We start from the raw sequence: 17,477 nt of genomic DNA on the forward strand, positions 1-17,477 counted from the left end.
TAAGGAAGAGGAGAATTCCAGGCTTAGTTCAGTTTTATATTTTAAGTTGTCTAGTAATTCCTGTGTATCTGCAAGCAAGTCCTGTCATTTTGAAGGCAAGTGCTTTGTAGCCTGGAGAGGGAGAGTTATCTGTTTACAGCTGAGTTGGTTAGTTCTGCCAGCAAATTATTAAAGGCACTTTTAGTTGTTTAGCTATCCCTGAGGAGAATGAATACTTTTATTGGCAGGGCTCACCGTGATTTTGGTTTTGTGAGCCATTATTTACATTCAGCTTTCATGTTGACATTTTTTTTCTTTGAGAGAGGAAGGAGGGATTAAAAACTAAGATAAAAAGAGCAACTGCGTATGAAAGAAAATGTTGGGGTCTTTGAGATGGAGCATATGTTGCTTTATATTCCATCGTTCGTACTGAGCAATCTGATAGCTGGTGCGGGGCACCAAGACTCTGCTTTTCTTTTAAAAACAAAACTGAACTTTTTAGTATTAAAGATATTGAGCTATAAATTTGCCTGTCATGAAATCTGGTTTGTATGAGGAGGTGGGGAATAATTCTCAATGCAGGAATCCAGAGCAACATAAAATATGTCTTACAATAAGTCTTCCAACAATATATTTGCCTACCAAATGGCTCTGCCAATCTTGATTGTAGAAAATTGACAGAATGAAAAGCTTAATGAGCAAGAGTAGAATTAGCATGTTGAAGAGTTTTGCTTCTGATCCATAGAATACATGTCCCAGTTTGAAAATAATATTTTATAAAAATAATTTTTATATTTGAAATATTTAAAAGTAATTTTTAAATAACTTTGAAAACCTAGTTTTTCTTTTCTTTATTTTACTTTGTGTTTGCTTAATTTGCGAAGAGATTGTTATGGTATTGTTTCTCCTTTTAAGATTTTGAAGGCAGCTTGTTCCTATATTTCTGCTACAAATGGATACCTCGTCACTGGAATTCTTTCCAGTCCTATTGACAGTAGATAATATAAAGTGGTAGGCATTCTGATGCATTAAAAAATAATTCTATGCAGCAATGACAGACTGATAGATTGTTATTTTGCTTTTGGTTGTTGTACTGTAAATATACAATGATTATATTAAGTATACAACAAGGAAAGGTAATATCTAAATAAAGTGCATGTAAATAAGAAGTACTTTCATCAGCTTGGACCCTTTTTTAGCTACTGTGTTTCCCCGAAAATAAGACAGGGTCTTATATTAATTTTTGCTCCAAAAATACATTGACAGGGGATGCTTTTATTTTTTTTCATGCACAACCATCTACATTTATTCAAATACAGTCATGTCATCTTCTTCTGGTTGTTGCACAATGGTGGAGGGCAGAGTTTCACTTAATTGGGGCTTATTTTTGGTGTAGGGCTTATATTATGAGCATCTTAAGAAATCATACTGGGGCTTATTTTCAGGTTAGGTCTTATTTTTCAGGGAAACAGGGTACAGTATTAGTAAAATGTACACATTGAATCAGATCATTTGTTTTTAAACCCCACTAGTCTAAAAAAGCTTTCTGTTCCAAGTAGTCCTCAAATACTAAGCTCTGAGTACTGTAGCTAACAGTTACGTTACACTTCATGATAAAAATCTCTGTATCTCATTATGTTTTGAACTCACTGGTTCCTGAGAATAGTCTTAGAGAGAGAATGCACTATACTATCTAAATGAGCCATGACAGGCTTGGGAGCAAGACCAACTGCTGAAAACTGCACCAGGTGGTGTTAAAGCGGTTTGTTCCACTCAGTAATTGCTCAGGCAGTTAACGTTGTAGGGAGGAGCTAGAAAGGAGGTTCTTTTTGCCATTTGCTTCCTAAGGATTTAGCTACACTATCATCTTGTTTCCATACTACTTCAGGGGAGATTCTCTTCCTTTCTGCCACTCCGACCCTCTTTCTGTACAGTAGGACAGTTCTGCAAAATCTGATTCTGTTGTTAAGGCAACACTTGAAAAAGCTGGCACATCAATTCCAGTCATACATTGTTGAGAATAAAAACCCTCTTATAATGTTTTAATCTAGTTAAAGTCTATAAATATTTAAAGTGTGATGGAGGACCCTAGTCAGGAAACACTTTAACCAGAACAGATGTCGGCATTCCAGTCAGGTTTACACAACTTCAGGGTCATTTTTCCGCTTATATTATTAGATTATAAAATGCTTATAGAAATGTACTTGAAAAATCCCATCTGTGTGAAAGCATTAATTTTTGCATATGGAGTGCTGAGATACTTCCATCTTGTACTGCTTCTGAATGCGTGAAGAATGTATGCTGGGTGGGTACAAGTTCCCTTTTTGTATGCCAGACTTAGCTGAAAATGTGGTTCGTCTTGAAGAAAGAAATATATGTGCTTGTATGATTTTTAAGCAACTGAGCAGACTACCTCTAGTAGTTAGAACATACTTCTGTTCATCACCACATGCAGAACTCTTGTTTTGCCTCAGAGGAAGGATAAGGTGCAGGTTGGCAGATGGAGGTATGTATCTTACATTCATCTATTGCAGAAAAGACCCTAGGGAGACCTACTTCTGCAGCTTTAGAGGTCACTGACCCAAGGTGAGGAGGAAAGCTAGCAGTTGCTTCACATCTGTATTTATTTACTTATTTGTTTGTTTGTTTGTGGGTGGATGGATGGATGGATGGATGGATGGATGGATGGATGGATGGATGGATTTAACTTATATGCCACCCACACTACCCAAAGGTCTCTGGGGGCTTACAGCAATTTAACTACAGTAAAAAAGATAAAGAATTAAAATACAATTAAAATATATACTCTAAAAATTGCCATCAGGACCCACAGTTTATATTATTTCAGTTAAAAGCCTTCTGGAACAGGAAGGTTTGACCTGGCACCGAAATGTCATCAATGTCGGCGCCAGACGAATTTCAGTCGGGAGGGTATTCCATAGTACGGGGGCAGCTGCCGAAAAGGTCCTTTGTCTACAAGCCATCCCTCTTACCTCCTTGAGGGACAACTCTTTCAAATGGGCCCCCTGGCTAGATCTTAACTGCCGGGTAGGTTCATATGGAAGGAGGCGGTCCTTCAGGTATCCAGGGCCCAAGCCATTTAGGGCTTTAGATGTCAAAACAAACACTTTGAACTGGGCCCGGGCAGCAACTGGTAGCCAATGTAATTTAAACAGAATAGGCTTGATATGTCCCTTAGCAGCCCCACCACTCACTAGCTGTGCAGCTTGATTCTGGACCAGTTGCAGTTCCTGGACCGTCTTCAAAAGCAGCCCCATGTAGAGCACATTGCAGTAATCTATACGAGATGTTACCAGTGCATGTGTAACTGTCATTAGACTCCACTCGTCCAGGTAGGGCCATAGCTGGAATAATTTCTGCAGCTGAAGGAAGGCGCCCCTGGCCACCGAGTCCACCTGGGCTTCCAGAGTTAGACTGGGGTCCAGGAGCACCCCCAGACTGCGGACCCTGTCCCTTAGGGGGAGTGCAACCCCATTCAGGGCAGGGAAATGGCCCTCCTGCCTGTCCAGTGAAGCACCCACTAACAGCACTTCCGTCTGTAAGTAGACTATAGGATCTATCCCTTCCTTCAAAACCTCCCCTATGAGTGGGCAGGCTCGTTGCGGCAACAGCTTCCTCTGTATGGCCAGAGCCAGTTTACCTAGTAGTACTCTCATCTGATGACCCTCAAATTTTAGTCTAAAGATTTTAGACAAAAGTATCATTTTATACACGGAAAAATACAGTACATAAAGTCTTGATTTCAGTTCTTCATCCTAGCTAATTCTTCTGTCATATTTTTGGTGACTAAATGCTCAGCTTTAACCCTGCTTTCCATTTTTCCTTTAACCTTAACCTTCCTCCATCATAATTTCAAGTCTTTGCTGTTGTCTGTCACTAATGTGGATCTCTGCATGTCTTAAATTATTGCTGTTTCTTCACTTAGACAAGTCACTTGAATTTGGGAAGGCAGATGTCTTATTTGCATCTTTAGGGAAATAAAATGTCTCAGTCTTCAATTTCTACTGTTTGTGCCTCCAGATGGAGTTCAAGCACACCCACTGAGGGGAACAACTTTGACAGCTGCTATTTAGGGAGTTTCCTCAGTTGATGTAGGGCATCTACCAAAGTCTCAGTACATACCTTCCCTAAATATTCTGAAGCAAACAAATTTTTTTTGTTGCCATTGGATAAATTTTGGCTTCAGCAACTTTTGTCTTTGGATCTTCAGAAAGTTGTAGCCCCGTGACTTGCCATTCTAAAAAGCCCAGTGGTTATATTCTGTTGTCTAGTGGGAAATGCTCTCAGTGAAACTTGGGGGCAGGGTAAAAATTCTTGCTATATATATTTTCTATAATTTTCTTATATCATATTTTTAGTCACACTGAGGGGATACTACATAACTATCCTCAAGCTGGCTTGGTTACAGGAAGCTGAGGAAGTTTAATGAGCATTTCAGACGCTAGATCAGGAAATCCTTGGATATAATATCTTTAAGCAGTTGTTTGCTTTAGTGCATTGTTCTGTTCTTTTCTTGGTCTGATTCTGAGTGACAAAATGACATCTATTCTAGAACTGCAAAGATTGATTTATGATCCTACCTTAAAAGGAGGAGAATGCCCTCCATGTGATTCAGAACCCTCCTATGACTTTGACTCTGGTTCATCCAAAACAAAGACTGGCAGTAGACAAAAATTGATTCCACACTACATTCCAGCATATAGTTGTTTCTGACAAATAAGTTAGCCGTTGCAGGAGACTCGTCCTGTATTTTATTGATATTGCTTTCTTCTGTGCTGTAACTGAAATGAATATTTTAGTATTTGCCTTGGGTCACTGTTACTACAGTTACCAGGCTGTTTCCTGCAGAAACTCTACTTAATGGCCTTGGCCCCTGCAATAGGTGAAGGTCGTTCTGTTCCAGTTATTCTTGATCAAGGGGAAAGGCTGCAAGTCTATTTAGGTCTTCTGTTGGTTCTAGTTTTTCACACTTATTGTGAAACAAGTTAATTTTATTCTCTCTCTTCAAACCAGTGCATCTTGTTCACGCTAATCTCAAACCAGCGGCTCAACAGATTTCCTTGTTCAGATGCCTCAAAGTGCTCCTGAAATATAGTAAATTGATAGTCCCTGTAATTTGATATTTTGACTCTTCATTGCTGTTGCTGGGCTTTACTAAACCACATGCGTTTTGTTTTCTTTTGATATAAAAGAGATCAGTAGTTCCTCAGGGTACTATTGCCCCCTGGCATAAATGCTCATAGTAAACAGTGATGCCTATAAATCTTTTTAGTGTGTTGCATATTCAGGAAATATACTTACTCTGTTGTTTAATGGAGAGTCCAAGTAAAAACAGTATTCTCTTAATGCTCTATATTATAGATATAATATACGAACAATATTAGTTTTGAGCAGTTCTGAATCCAGTATAGATGTTAACATAGTTAGAAGTGCAAAGAGGGAAATTCCCAAGGCAGTTTTGCTTATATAGTTGCTTTTTGCTATTACTATTATTTTTTTCTTTTAAGTTATGCAGCTTTGGGATTAGAGAGAAATGAGAAGTTTATACCATTTGTTCTTTGAGAGTTCAACTCTTTTGTGAATTCTGTATTAACATTACAAAGTAGCCCTATGTTTGCTAATTTTGCCTTAGATTCCTTAAGATATGATGCTGTACTTGGTGGCATAACAGAGCAGGGGAGATTAAATTGTTTGCTAAAAGTCCACGGATACCTTTTTAATGAAAACATAATCTTATAAGCAGCAAAAGCACATCAAAATGTGCATTAGAAAATAATTGATGCGCAGAAAGACACAATTTGGTGAGTTTTTTAATGCAGTTTCAGTGTTGATAAAAACTGAAATGTCAGCTTATAATGCAGTAACAATGTGCCATTATAATGTACAGTATAAGACTTTATGTAAGTTGTGAAATTTAGTGGTTTTGGCCCAATGTGGAGTATATTGCCAGGAGTCTGTTTTCTTAGCATTTTGTGGATTTTTGCTGTGATTTCAACAAGTTATCAGCCAATGTTGAACAAGTTGTTGCAGGACAAGTAATTGCAGAACAGCAGAAAGCTGCAGAGTTTTTGAAGAAAAACATCTAGAGGGAAGTTTCCTTATTATAAGTTTCCATCCTGTGGCTTGTTACATCTGCTCCTTCATTGCCCTCACACTTGACCTCTGACTCTGCCAGCAAACCTGTTGAAGTGGGGAAAAAGAAGAGGAGGAAGTCCCATGTTGACCTTACATTCTTCTTGAAGTAAAAGTAACTGAGTCTAGGCATACAGTGAAACCTAGGCAGTTGCATAGCAACATTGATTTGAAATATTGCTGAGTATAAAATGTTCCATACTTGGTTTCAAGATATCTACAGTGTTCATGCCCATTTTAGACTGCTTTTAAATGTTTGTCAATTTAGTTTTGTTGTCATTGGTCAGATGGGCAGTATGAAAAATAAATAAATGTTTTATGGGATATTTGGTTACATTTTCAATTGTGCCATAAGTTTTGAGAATACCTTGAAGGGGGTGCTTGTTTTTTAAATAAATAAAAATTCTTCTTCCTGGGATCTTAGGCTTTAGTTTGAGATTTCGATTTTCTGAGAATGAGTGTTTTGTCTGTAACAAATATATTTTCCCTTCAGTTGAACTAGAATTATTGAAATTGTAGGTTTTCTTTTATATCGGTAAGCTGAATACTTTGTGAACTGTTTGTAATAAGATGACCCTTTCTTATTTTTTCTGAGTCAAGCAAACACCGGGTATAGCAGTCCCTGTGCTACTTTTGCCAATAAGGCCACGGTTGGCATATAACTAAGATGTGAAATAACTAAGATGTAAAATCACCATGGTATTGTGCAGTCCTCTTGTGGTAAATCCCTTCTCTGCTTTTTCCTTGAAACTTTAACAAACTGTTCAATGTGCTACTCTCCATCACTTTAAGGATCTTGATTACCTATACTTTCTTCTGAAGACCAATAATCCAATGAAGAAAACATATTGTGACTTTAGAACCCCTGTTTAATTTTCCTTGTTATTTTGTTCTAAGCATGTTCTGTAGAATATAATCCCTCTGCTCTCAGTGTTTAAGATTAATATCAATAAATATACTGGCCAGGATCCTCTTGAGTTTCTGCTAACCAGCATGGTAAGATAGCAACGTGCAGCTTTCACAAGAGTTACTATAGCAGAAGCAAGGATCTCTGTTAAGAAACCCTGACCTCTGTTATAGAACAAGATCTTGGATACTTCCTTGTAAATGGCAAAATGCTTGATCTGTTTTGTAAATTGATTTGATGCAAGAGGATCCTGACCATGTAGTATCCCAAATGTAATGTTATTTCTAATTCTGATCACATGGGAGTCCAGGAGAGGTTATAACCTACATAGAGTTAGGCTTACTAAAATTACAATCAAATTGCAGTCCTTACATCTTTCACTAAGTAACAATAATTGATTATATAATTATTGGAGTAGGACCCAAGAGGGCTTGCTTTCATGACAAGGGGAAATTAACAGCATGATTTAAAAGAGAACAGAAGTTTGAAACCATGCAGATAATGCTCATAACCTGTAATGTGTAATGCAGAGCTGAGGTCATCTGCTGGAAAATTAATTATTGTTTGGTATGCATTGCAGAGTATGTTTGCTTTGCATTTGTCCAAAACTGAAGGAGTCTAGAATCTGCAGATGCTGTTAATCAAGTAGATTTGCATTTTATGACAGAAATTACTTTACCTCATTGTATTATGGTCTTGACAAATCCTTTGCAACATGGAATATATAATATGTCCTCAGAGCGAAAAACTGGAATGTATAGTTATATCCCAGTTTTATGCTGTTTCAGCCTCTTCTGTTGTAACTCTCGTTATTGGGATTTGACACAGTATTCTTCTTTTCACATATATACTTGAAATATACTGCAAAAGCTGTTTTATGTGGAGACTCACAGAATCACCCACCTCCATTCCTGACATTCCTGTTATTAGAAAAATGTGCAGTATTTTGAAGAAATCTCATATTTATTCTGTACCACCTGAAAAACAATAAACATATCCATGTAGTGTGTTTCAAAAATAAGATTGCATATTGGCTGAAATCCAGTAATAAGTCACAACAGGAGAAGGACCACTGAATAATGGAGATTTGGTGAATCATCTTCTCCTTGTGTGTTCTGTGCTCTCAAGTCAGAATCAACTTACAGCAACCCTAATAGGGTTTTCAATATAAGTGGGAAATTTAACGAGTGGTTTTACCATTTTCACTCCCCCATTGAATTTCCATGGCTGAATAGGGATTCGAAACCTGTTCTCCAGAGTCCTAGTCTATCACTCCATTCACTACAACATACTGGGAGTCCAAGTTCTCCTTAAATTCCATTAATTCAGTGAACCCACTGTAGTTGTGACTTACTACTAGATTTCAGTCAAGATACATTTAAAAAGTTGTTAGGCTTAATTGTGCCCCTGTTGGTTCTATTGGACCTCTGGGTAGCTTTTTGATACCATCAGCCATTGCATAGTCCACAGCCACCTGTCTGGGATGGGTCTTGAAAACATTGTGCTTTGTTTGATTGATTGATTGATTGATTGATTTTTTTGATTTTTTCCCCCCCGCCTTTCTAGACTATATCTACTCAGGGCGGCTCACAATAAAATTATTCATAAAACAATTAAAACCATGAATTAAATCTACAATGTTAGTATTGATAAAGATGGAAAATAGAACAAAAGACTAAGTGAAAGTAAGAGTCAAGTATTGACAGGTGGGAAGGCCTGCCTAAAGAGCCAAGTCTTTAATTGGCTCTTAAAAACACTCGGCGAGGGAGCCAGGCAGATCTCTGATGGCAAGCTGTTCCAAAGCCGAAGGCCTACTGCCGAAAATGCCTGGTTTCTTGTTCTTTCTTTCCGGGCCTCTCAGCCATCTTTCCTGGCTATAGCGAGTGACACGAGTAGATCTAGGTGGGAGAAGGCGTTTTGATAGGTATCGAGGTCCTAAACTGTTTAGGGCTTTAAATGTCATCATTAACACTTTGAAGTCAATGCAGATACGAATGGGCAGCCAGTGCAAGGCAGCCAGAGTGGGAGAGATATGCTGGTGTTTTCTCGTTCCACTAAGTAAACTGGCTGCTGCATTCTACACCATTTGAAGCTTCCACGTTACTCTCAAAGGTAGCCCCACGTAGAGTGTATTACAGTGGTCTAATCTCGAGATTACAAGCACATGGACCAGAGTGGTGAAGGCACCACCATCAAAATAGGGACACAGCTGGGCAATCCACCACAGATGGTAATAAGTGGAGCAGACCACTGATGCCACTAGGGTTTCCATGGTGAGCGCCGGATCCAGATGTACTCCCAAGCTGCGAACCTCACTCTTTGTGGCGAGAGTCACACACACCCCAAAGGAGAGGGAGTTTCCCAAGCCACCAATGGAGGGGCCACCCACCTTCAGGACCTCTGTCTTGTTCAGGTTCAGCCTCAACCCATTCTCCTGCATCCATTGCAGTACAGCCTCCAGACAACGCTGAAGAGACAGAATGGCATCTACTGAAGTAGGTGGAAAGGAGATGTAGAGCTGCGTGTCATGGATCTAATCTCTCCTCAGGAAAGGAACCTTGAAGCTAGTACTGGTGGAGACCTGTTCTCTGCCTTAGCAGTTAGCCCATAGGATCCCTTAGGATTTTACTGTATCCCCCTATGCTGTTTAATACTGTATCTGTATGAAACCAGTGGGAGAGATTGTCTGAGGTTTGAGGGATTAGTGTCACCAGTGTGCTGATGACACCCAACTCTCTCTTTTCCAAGTAAGCTGTCTCTGTCCTAAGCCAGTGCCTGAGACCAGTCATGGACCAAATGAGGGTGACTAACTGAAGCTCAATCCAGGCAGGTCGAAGGTAATCATGGTCATCCAAAAGGCAACCAGCAACACAGGTGGCAAATCTTCAGCATGCCAGATGTTTTAGAGTGCAGCTCCCAGAATCCCTAGCCTGTATTGCTAATGATAAAGAACTCTGGGAGTTGTACTCCAAAACATATTTATTTATTTTATTTTATATCTTAGACTTATATGCCGCCCATCTAGACTTAGTCTACTCTGGGCGGCTCTCAACAATCAAAGTAAAAACAATTGACATATAAAAATGTTACCACAATTTACAACAATTAATTATCTTTCAAGACGGGGAATCAGAAAAAATTAAGTGGTACCCAGAGATGTACCAAAGGTTCACTACCTCGCAGTAAGGATTCAACCTGTACTGAATGGGGTTATACTCCTTCCCTGAAAATCCAGGTGTGTAACTTTAATGTACTTCTAGATTTCCTTGGATGTTCAGGTAGCAATAATGACCAGAAGTTCATTTTTACAATTGAAGTTTGTGCACCAGCTACGTCCATTGCCTAAGAGGCCTGACATGGCTATGATGACACATATCTTGGCTACCTCCTGTTTGGATTACTGCAGTGGGCTCTACATGAATTTGCCTCTGAAGAAGCTTCAGAAACTTCAACTGAAGCAAAATGCTGCAGCCAGAGTCTTGACTAGTATAACTGCTTTGATGTCTGCCAGTTCCTTGCAGACCCCATTCAAAGTGCATGCAGTGATCTTTAAAGCTCTTTATGACTAAGGTCAAGGATATCTGAAAGAGCTTATCTCCCTGTATGAGCCCCCTTGAATATTAACATCCTCAAGGGATTGCCTCTTCTTGGCTACTTTCAGAAGGCATGTTTAGTGAGGTCTTGAGGGAAGGCTGCTCCTAGATTATGGAGCTCCATTGAGAGATGTAGCTAGTCCCTTCCCTCATAAATAATATAATCTATAAAAAAATAGACAAAGGAAAAAATGAGTAAGTAGAAAAATAAAAAACCCAGAAGAGCAGCAGCAAAAACCCAGCAAGATATAAGCAGCACATAGAAGAAAACAACTCCAAAATATGGCCCAAAGATAACTCATAAAAGCTATGATTTATTCATATGTCTACCCACCTCAAGCAGCACTTAAGCTTTCTATAATCATTGGTCACCAAGACTGAAAAGGTTCTGCCCTCAGTGGCTGTCCATCAGACTTTATTTGGTGGAAGCAGCTAGAAGAAAGTCCTCTGATATTAAATTCAGTACATACAGGGGAAAACAGTCTTCTTCTCTACGTCAGTTCCATGCTGCTACATCTTTTTTCTTGTTCTTTTAATTTTCTCTGAGGGAATACTCTCATAAATTTCTGATACTTCTTTCTTTACTGTTGATGACTATATCAATGCTTTGTGTTGTTCACCTTCTATTGCAAGCTAAGTGGCATAATTAGACAGATCAAAGCAGACAGTTGGGAAACAAGCCTCAAGTCATTTCTGACTTATGGCAACTTTTGCCAGGGTTTAGAGAGTTAAATTGTGTCCATCTGTTTTGGATTTGCTGTTGCTTGAGGAGGCAGAGAAGCCAGGAATTAGTGAGTGGCTTAGCCCTTTCTCTCACCGTTGGCAGTCAACAAAAATGCTGATGAGGTGATAATGAACTAAAAAGTCTGCCCCTTTGGCTGGGTGGGAAAGGAACCCAGACAGTGGGCAAAACTCAGTGTAAGCCTTGCCAAAAATCCCCCGTTTTAATAGGATCTATCTAAAGAAAAACCTAACAGGTATACTTTCCTGGATACATGTCAGAAATGTAACTTACCACCAACAGGTACTTGAGGAAATACATGGATATAATTCTACTGTGTTATGTGGGCATTAATCAGATGGAGTTACCATACAGCCTAATCAAGCAGAGGCAGCAAGGGAAGTGGAGTCAACATATGTAACTGATTATAAACGGCAGATGCAGAAACTTATGTCAGGTTCCAAATAGGCCTTGCTGAGCAGCCTGCTCGCTTCTAATATTATCTGGATTTTCTGGAAGCAGTATGTAATCTTTATATCCAGTTGTACAAGCTTCCAAATTAATTTATTATACTTTTGCAACTGACTGTTCATTTATTTTGGCAAACAGATGATATGTGTGTGGGGAGAAGGTGACTAATGTTGTTTGTGGACTCCTCTCAAAATCATGCGGTCTTTTCCTCTTGAATGATTTTCTGCACTTTCAAAATGTGTACCTTTGCTAACTTGTAACAAGCACTCTGTGCACATTTACCGTATTTTTCCATGTATAAGATGCCCCCCAATTTTCTAATCCAAAATTAAGAAATCTAAGTGGGGCTTAGCAAGTGTAGGGGGAAAGGGATCAAAGTGCTGCAGGATCGCTTTGATCCCTGCTTTCCCCTCCACTTGTTCTTGTTCTCTCCTCAGCTTACTTCCGTGTATAAGACGACTCTCAATTTTTAGTCTAAAGATTTTAGACAAAAGTATAGTCTTATACATGGAAAAATAGTATGTTTGCCTACTTACCATTGTTGAAATGTATGGATACCACATTACAAAGATGTTACTCCTTTTTCATCTGTGTAACAACCTCAGTTTATTAGATTATTATTATTATTATTATTTATTTAATTTATATCCCGCCTATCTAGTCACAGTGGACTACTCTAGATTGCTGATAGTAGATTGTGAAAGGTCCCCCTGTAAATCATACTTCAACATAAGTTTTCCAAGCCTAATTCTCTTGCTAGGTTTCACCATACATACATCTGAATATCAGATTCTGGAGAGGGCTTATGCTTTCATGTTGTACTAGAAAACTTTGTGGAGATGTCTTTCCATTGCTGGAAATGAAGTACTAAAGATTCTTACATTCTTACCCCCTCTATATTCTTACAGTGACATCTGCAACACCGGGTAGTATGTTGATTTCTCATATTTATTCTTTTTTAAATTGGTTTATTTGTCCTGACAATTTGTTACACCCATTGTACTGTGTAGTGGCAGTGAGTTGTAGTGCTTGGCTACCAAGGAAAGGTTGGGAGTTCGAATCCCATGGGGCTGGCTGAGATCACCTGGTGCATGTATAGCTGATGGAACTACATGCCCTTTCACCCTTGGGCATGCTGTACAGTCCTAGAATGCCACCTGAGAAGCACTGGGAAATGACTTCTGAGTACTTTATACTTTGAAGACCTTATGAAAGGTGCTATAAATCAGTAATGACCTGGTGGCACTTAATTATTATTATAAACAATGAATACCTGTATTTTATTGTTATTTCCCTGGGACATCTTTCCTGACTTAGATATGATTTTTATGATGTTAATATGCTGCTCTGCTTTGTTGTTATGGTCCATTTTGAAATTGTTTTCAAAGGTAAAGAAACAGTAAAAATCCTTGGTCATTTTCATGACTATCGATATGGCTTTCACAATACAGTATCAGAATTGTCTGCTTGCTAGCCCTGAGTGAAAATTTTACACTGTCCCCCTGATGTTGACAGTGATAGCACATTAGAAGATTCTTGGGTATTGTTTGCATTTGTTTACTAGATAACAAAGAGGGAAATCACAAATAATAGTGAGAATATAAATCTATCATCAGAAGAAGTTATCTTTTATTATCTGATTTAAGTCTTAAATCCAACATTGCATTCAAAACAATACAATTTTTTTCAGGTTTCAGTGTAAGGTAGATTCACAGTAAGCCTGTGAGGCTGACCTGGGAAAGTAAGTACATATTTAAAAAGAAGAATTAAGGAAAAACAGATGACTCTTAATTAAAAGTATTTGTCAGCACTCCAAGAGTTTATTTTGAAGGATACTGCCAAGCTTTCAAAGCCCCTTCATATTTTGCTTCCCGTGAAATATTTCAAGGAAACCAAAGTGTGCTGTTTTTAAACTTGATTATAGGTTAGAGAATGCCAAGTAATTATCTGCCCAGAAATTGCTTTTCTTTCTTTTCTTTTCTTTTTTTTTTTATAACTATGCGTGAGAGGAAAGTTTGGTCAGAGTTGCCAGTATAATTAACCATTTCAATCTGGCCAAGTTTCTATTTAATAAACATTGTTTCTTCATTGTGGTCTCCATGAATTGATGGCCAGGAGAAGATACAGGACTGCATGTGAGGACGTGTTTTTGTTCTTTTTGTGTCTGAATGCAGCAGATGCATATATGTACACAGATTTATGCTTTCGGGGTGGCTTCTTGGAATTAATTGCAGCAGAGCCTGTCATGACATTGTGAGTTTGTCCCATACTACGATTACTTGTATATGAAATTTATTTTCTTCATTTCTTTAGGTTTCTGCCCTAGTTCCTTAAATTGGATTAAGATTCAACAAACTAAAAGATCTAAAGGGCAAGTAACTTAACTACAGAAAAGTAACTAAAACATTACAGGAGAGCAAATGTAAGATTCAGGAATTAATATTTTGTATTACATAGGAAAACATTTCAAGTATTCCAAAGAATGTCTAGTTGGAGGGGCCTCTATAGGTAGAAATCAAAGCTGCACAGCAGAAGTTGTTTCTTTTCCATGTCAAGATAGCTGTCATTGCCAAGTGGTCATTTCTAACAAATGATATGAGCCTATCCAAACACTGCTTTATTCTTCATGAGGGCACATCAGGAATCAGAGCCCTGTCTAATGCACCTTCTGTCCTAATGATTGGGCTTGGATAGGCAATTGTGAGCAATCACTCTGGCTCCTCTTTTCTTCCTTGTTCGTATGATTTTGCTACTAATTGTATATCTGTTTAGCTTCCTTTTATTAAATGAAGGGACTGTGTTGAGTCTACGTTTGTCATGGTTCCTCATTTGTTCTATTTGCAGTAGAAACTCCTGGTAGCTTTGCTACAATTATTCCTGATTTTGCAGTAACATATTTACATTGGACTGGTCTTGCTGATGCACTGGAAAATAAAAACAAAAACTGACAAGTTAGGTTTCTCATCTTTTAACTCCAGGATGACTCTGAATTTAAACCTTAGTTATCTTCTAACAGCATGCTCAGGGTAGGACATTTTGCCCACAAGTACCATTTTATAACATCTAGAGAGGTGTCTCATCCAATCATTGTTACATCATAATGGTTAAATTAATATTTTTATATAGTGAAAAGCTGTAGGCTATTATTCTCATATCTTTTGTTTTTATTTTAATGATGTATAAACATTACAAATTTAGTGAGTGCTGAGATTCATAGATACATGTGATTCATAGATAAATGTATATATACTTAGCTCACTGGATTGTACAGCCAGCACTAGAGCAGCCAGCACTATATATATATAGATAGCCAGGTAGTCACTGTCTCTTTCTGTATAGCCTATCTCGCAGAATTCTTAATACTAACATAACAAGGAGTTAGAATGGACAACTTGATTACAGTCAAGGACCAGCAAGACCAGAACAATATAAAATAAATACATACAACTGTAATTTCATAAAACTAATCAGAATTATAAGTTTTCCATTAATAACATGATAAATCAACCCCTTCTTTCAAATTAATAACATCATAATCAGCTGAGCTGACTCTGTATCTTTAAAATAAGTGAAATCTCGGCCAGTGTTATGTTATAAAAGCATTATATTGTCCATCTTAGATTGCATCCTGAACATCTGGTCGCGAATAACTATTGCTGCAGCACAGAATTTGGCCACTTGTCTTGTAATATAAAGGGTATTGTCAGAGAGTAGCAACTGTACATAATACTCCTCTGATCTCCCAGGAGATTTACAGATAATAGGAAGTAAAAGCTCCATACATAAATCCCGATAGCAAGTACAATATAAGAAAACATGCCCAACTGATTCAACTTTGTCACTATTACAAGGGAAGAGACAATCTGATGGACGCAAACCTTGAAATCTTCCCTCCAGAAGCTTAGAAGGTAATACATTAAGTCTAGCTAGTGTAAAAGCCCTTGTGGCTTTAGATGAGATAGTACTGGCTAAACACGACGGGTGATAAAAGCAGATTTCTTAAGAAACTTAGATTTCTCTAGCTGGCCAATATGGTCCTGTACTTCTATATCCCAGACCCTTGACTTCACTGCCTTGATGGCATATGTAAGACCCATTGCTATAAGTGTACTGGGAGAAAAGCCAGTTTTCGATATCTATTCAGTTATATTCTTCTTCCACTCTGACTGAAAAGTATCTAGTAGCATCAGTGGAGCCAAGCCTTCTAATGAAAAAATAACTTTAAGCCAGTACTTACCATAAGGACTTTGGCCCACGCTTTAATGGATACTAACCCAACCTCTGAGCGAAGAGCCACATTGGAAGTACAAGGTGGAACTCCAAGGACGGCTCTCACAAATTTGGTCTGAACAATCTCCAGAGGTCGTAAGGTAGCGTAGGCAAACAGTTGAGATCCATAAAACATTTGTGAAATAATCCTGGCCTTAAAAACTTGTATCACCAATGGAACATGTTTACCCCCATCAGTATGGAAAAATCTGATTAGTGTTACAGTATATTTCTGGGCACTCATTGTGTGGTTTACATGCATAAGCCAGGATCCTGAAGAATGGAAGACTAAAGGGTGTCCCATTAGAGACCATTTATGCTTTATTCTCCTTCTTCTGACAACCATAATCTTGGTTTTGGCATAGTTATTTATTATTAACTACCTATATTCTTCATTGCAGTAGAAGGAGAAGGTTCTCAAAAGTCTTCTAAAGCCTATACACGTTGTTGACAATAAAATGGCATCATCAGCATCAAGTAAGATTGAAATTGGGCAAGAGGCAAACTTAGGTTGATCAAAGTCAGGGTTACTTAAGTTTACTTAAGTTAAACAAATTGGGGGCTAGTATGCATGCTTGTCTCAATCCTTTGAGCACAGGGACCTGGTTAGATAAGATCCCAGCTGAGTTGCATAGAACCCGCAAATGTGTATTTTCATGAAGTCACCGCATCAACAGGAGAAGCCGTTTATCAATACTTGTGGTCTTAAATTTAGACCACAGGCTTTCACTTGGTATGAGGTCACATGTAGATTTAAAGTCCATAAAGGCTGCATATAGGGCACCGCCTTTAGGGAAGGAGTATTTACATGCCAGGTGGTGTAAAATGAGATCCTGAACTATGGTGGATCTTCCCAGCCTAAATCCAGCTTATTCCTCTGCAAGTATATTCTCCTCAAGCAGCCAGTCTTTTAATTTAGCCAATAAATGCCTTGTGTATAGTTTGCTAATGGTGTTTAATAGATTTATTGGTCAGTAGTTAGCTGGGTAGAAACCCTCTGCTTCCTCTTTTGCAAATTAGGACAATGTCTTAATTCCCAGTCTTTGGGAAAACATGCTGTTTTATCAATCCAAGTGTATAAAGAGCTAATAATGGAGCCCTTCAGTCAGACTTGGACTTTATTAAGTCAGGTGGAAAATAGTCAGTTCCAGAAGCCTTGCCTGGTTTGAGTTGCTCAAACCAGGCATTAAGATTTCCCCAGGAACAACTGGGGGCCATTCAGGTAAATGATCAAAATCATTCTGAGAACTTGCCGCCCAGAGTAGACCATTGGTGGTTGGATTACTGTGATGTTGAAAGTTCTTTCTTCAATTTCCCCATCTTGATAATGTATATATCTATTAGTTAGTTGGTTTTATTATTAGGTATTATTAAGTATGTTACT

At 38.4% G+C, this 17,477-nt stretch overlaps 1 protein-coding gene across 33 annotated transcripts in view; it reads left to right on the forward strand.

Moving 5' to 3' along the window:
• The window catches only part of ERC1 (ELKS/RAB6-interacting/CAST family member 1), a 208,586-nt gene that overhangs the window by 124,158 nt on the left and 66,951 nt on the right, over positions 1 to 17,477 (forward strand). The gene's annotated exons all lie outside the window — the stretch shown is intronic.

The sequence above is a fragment of the Pogona vitticeps genome, chromosome 5 (assembly GCF_051106095.1).
Source record: "Pogona vitticeps strain Pit_001003342236 chromosome 5, PviZW2.1, whole genome shotgun sequence".
Taxonomy (NCBI): domain Eukaryota; kingdom Metazoa; phylum Chordata; class Lepidosauria; order Squamata; family Agamidae; genus Pogona; species Pogona vitticeps.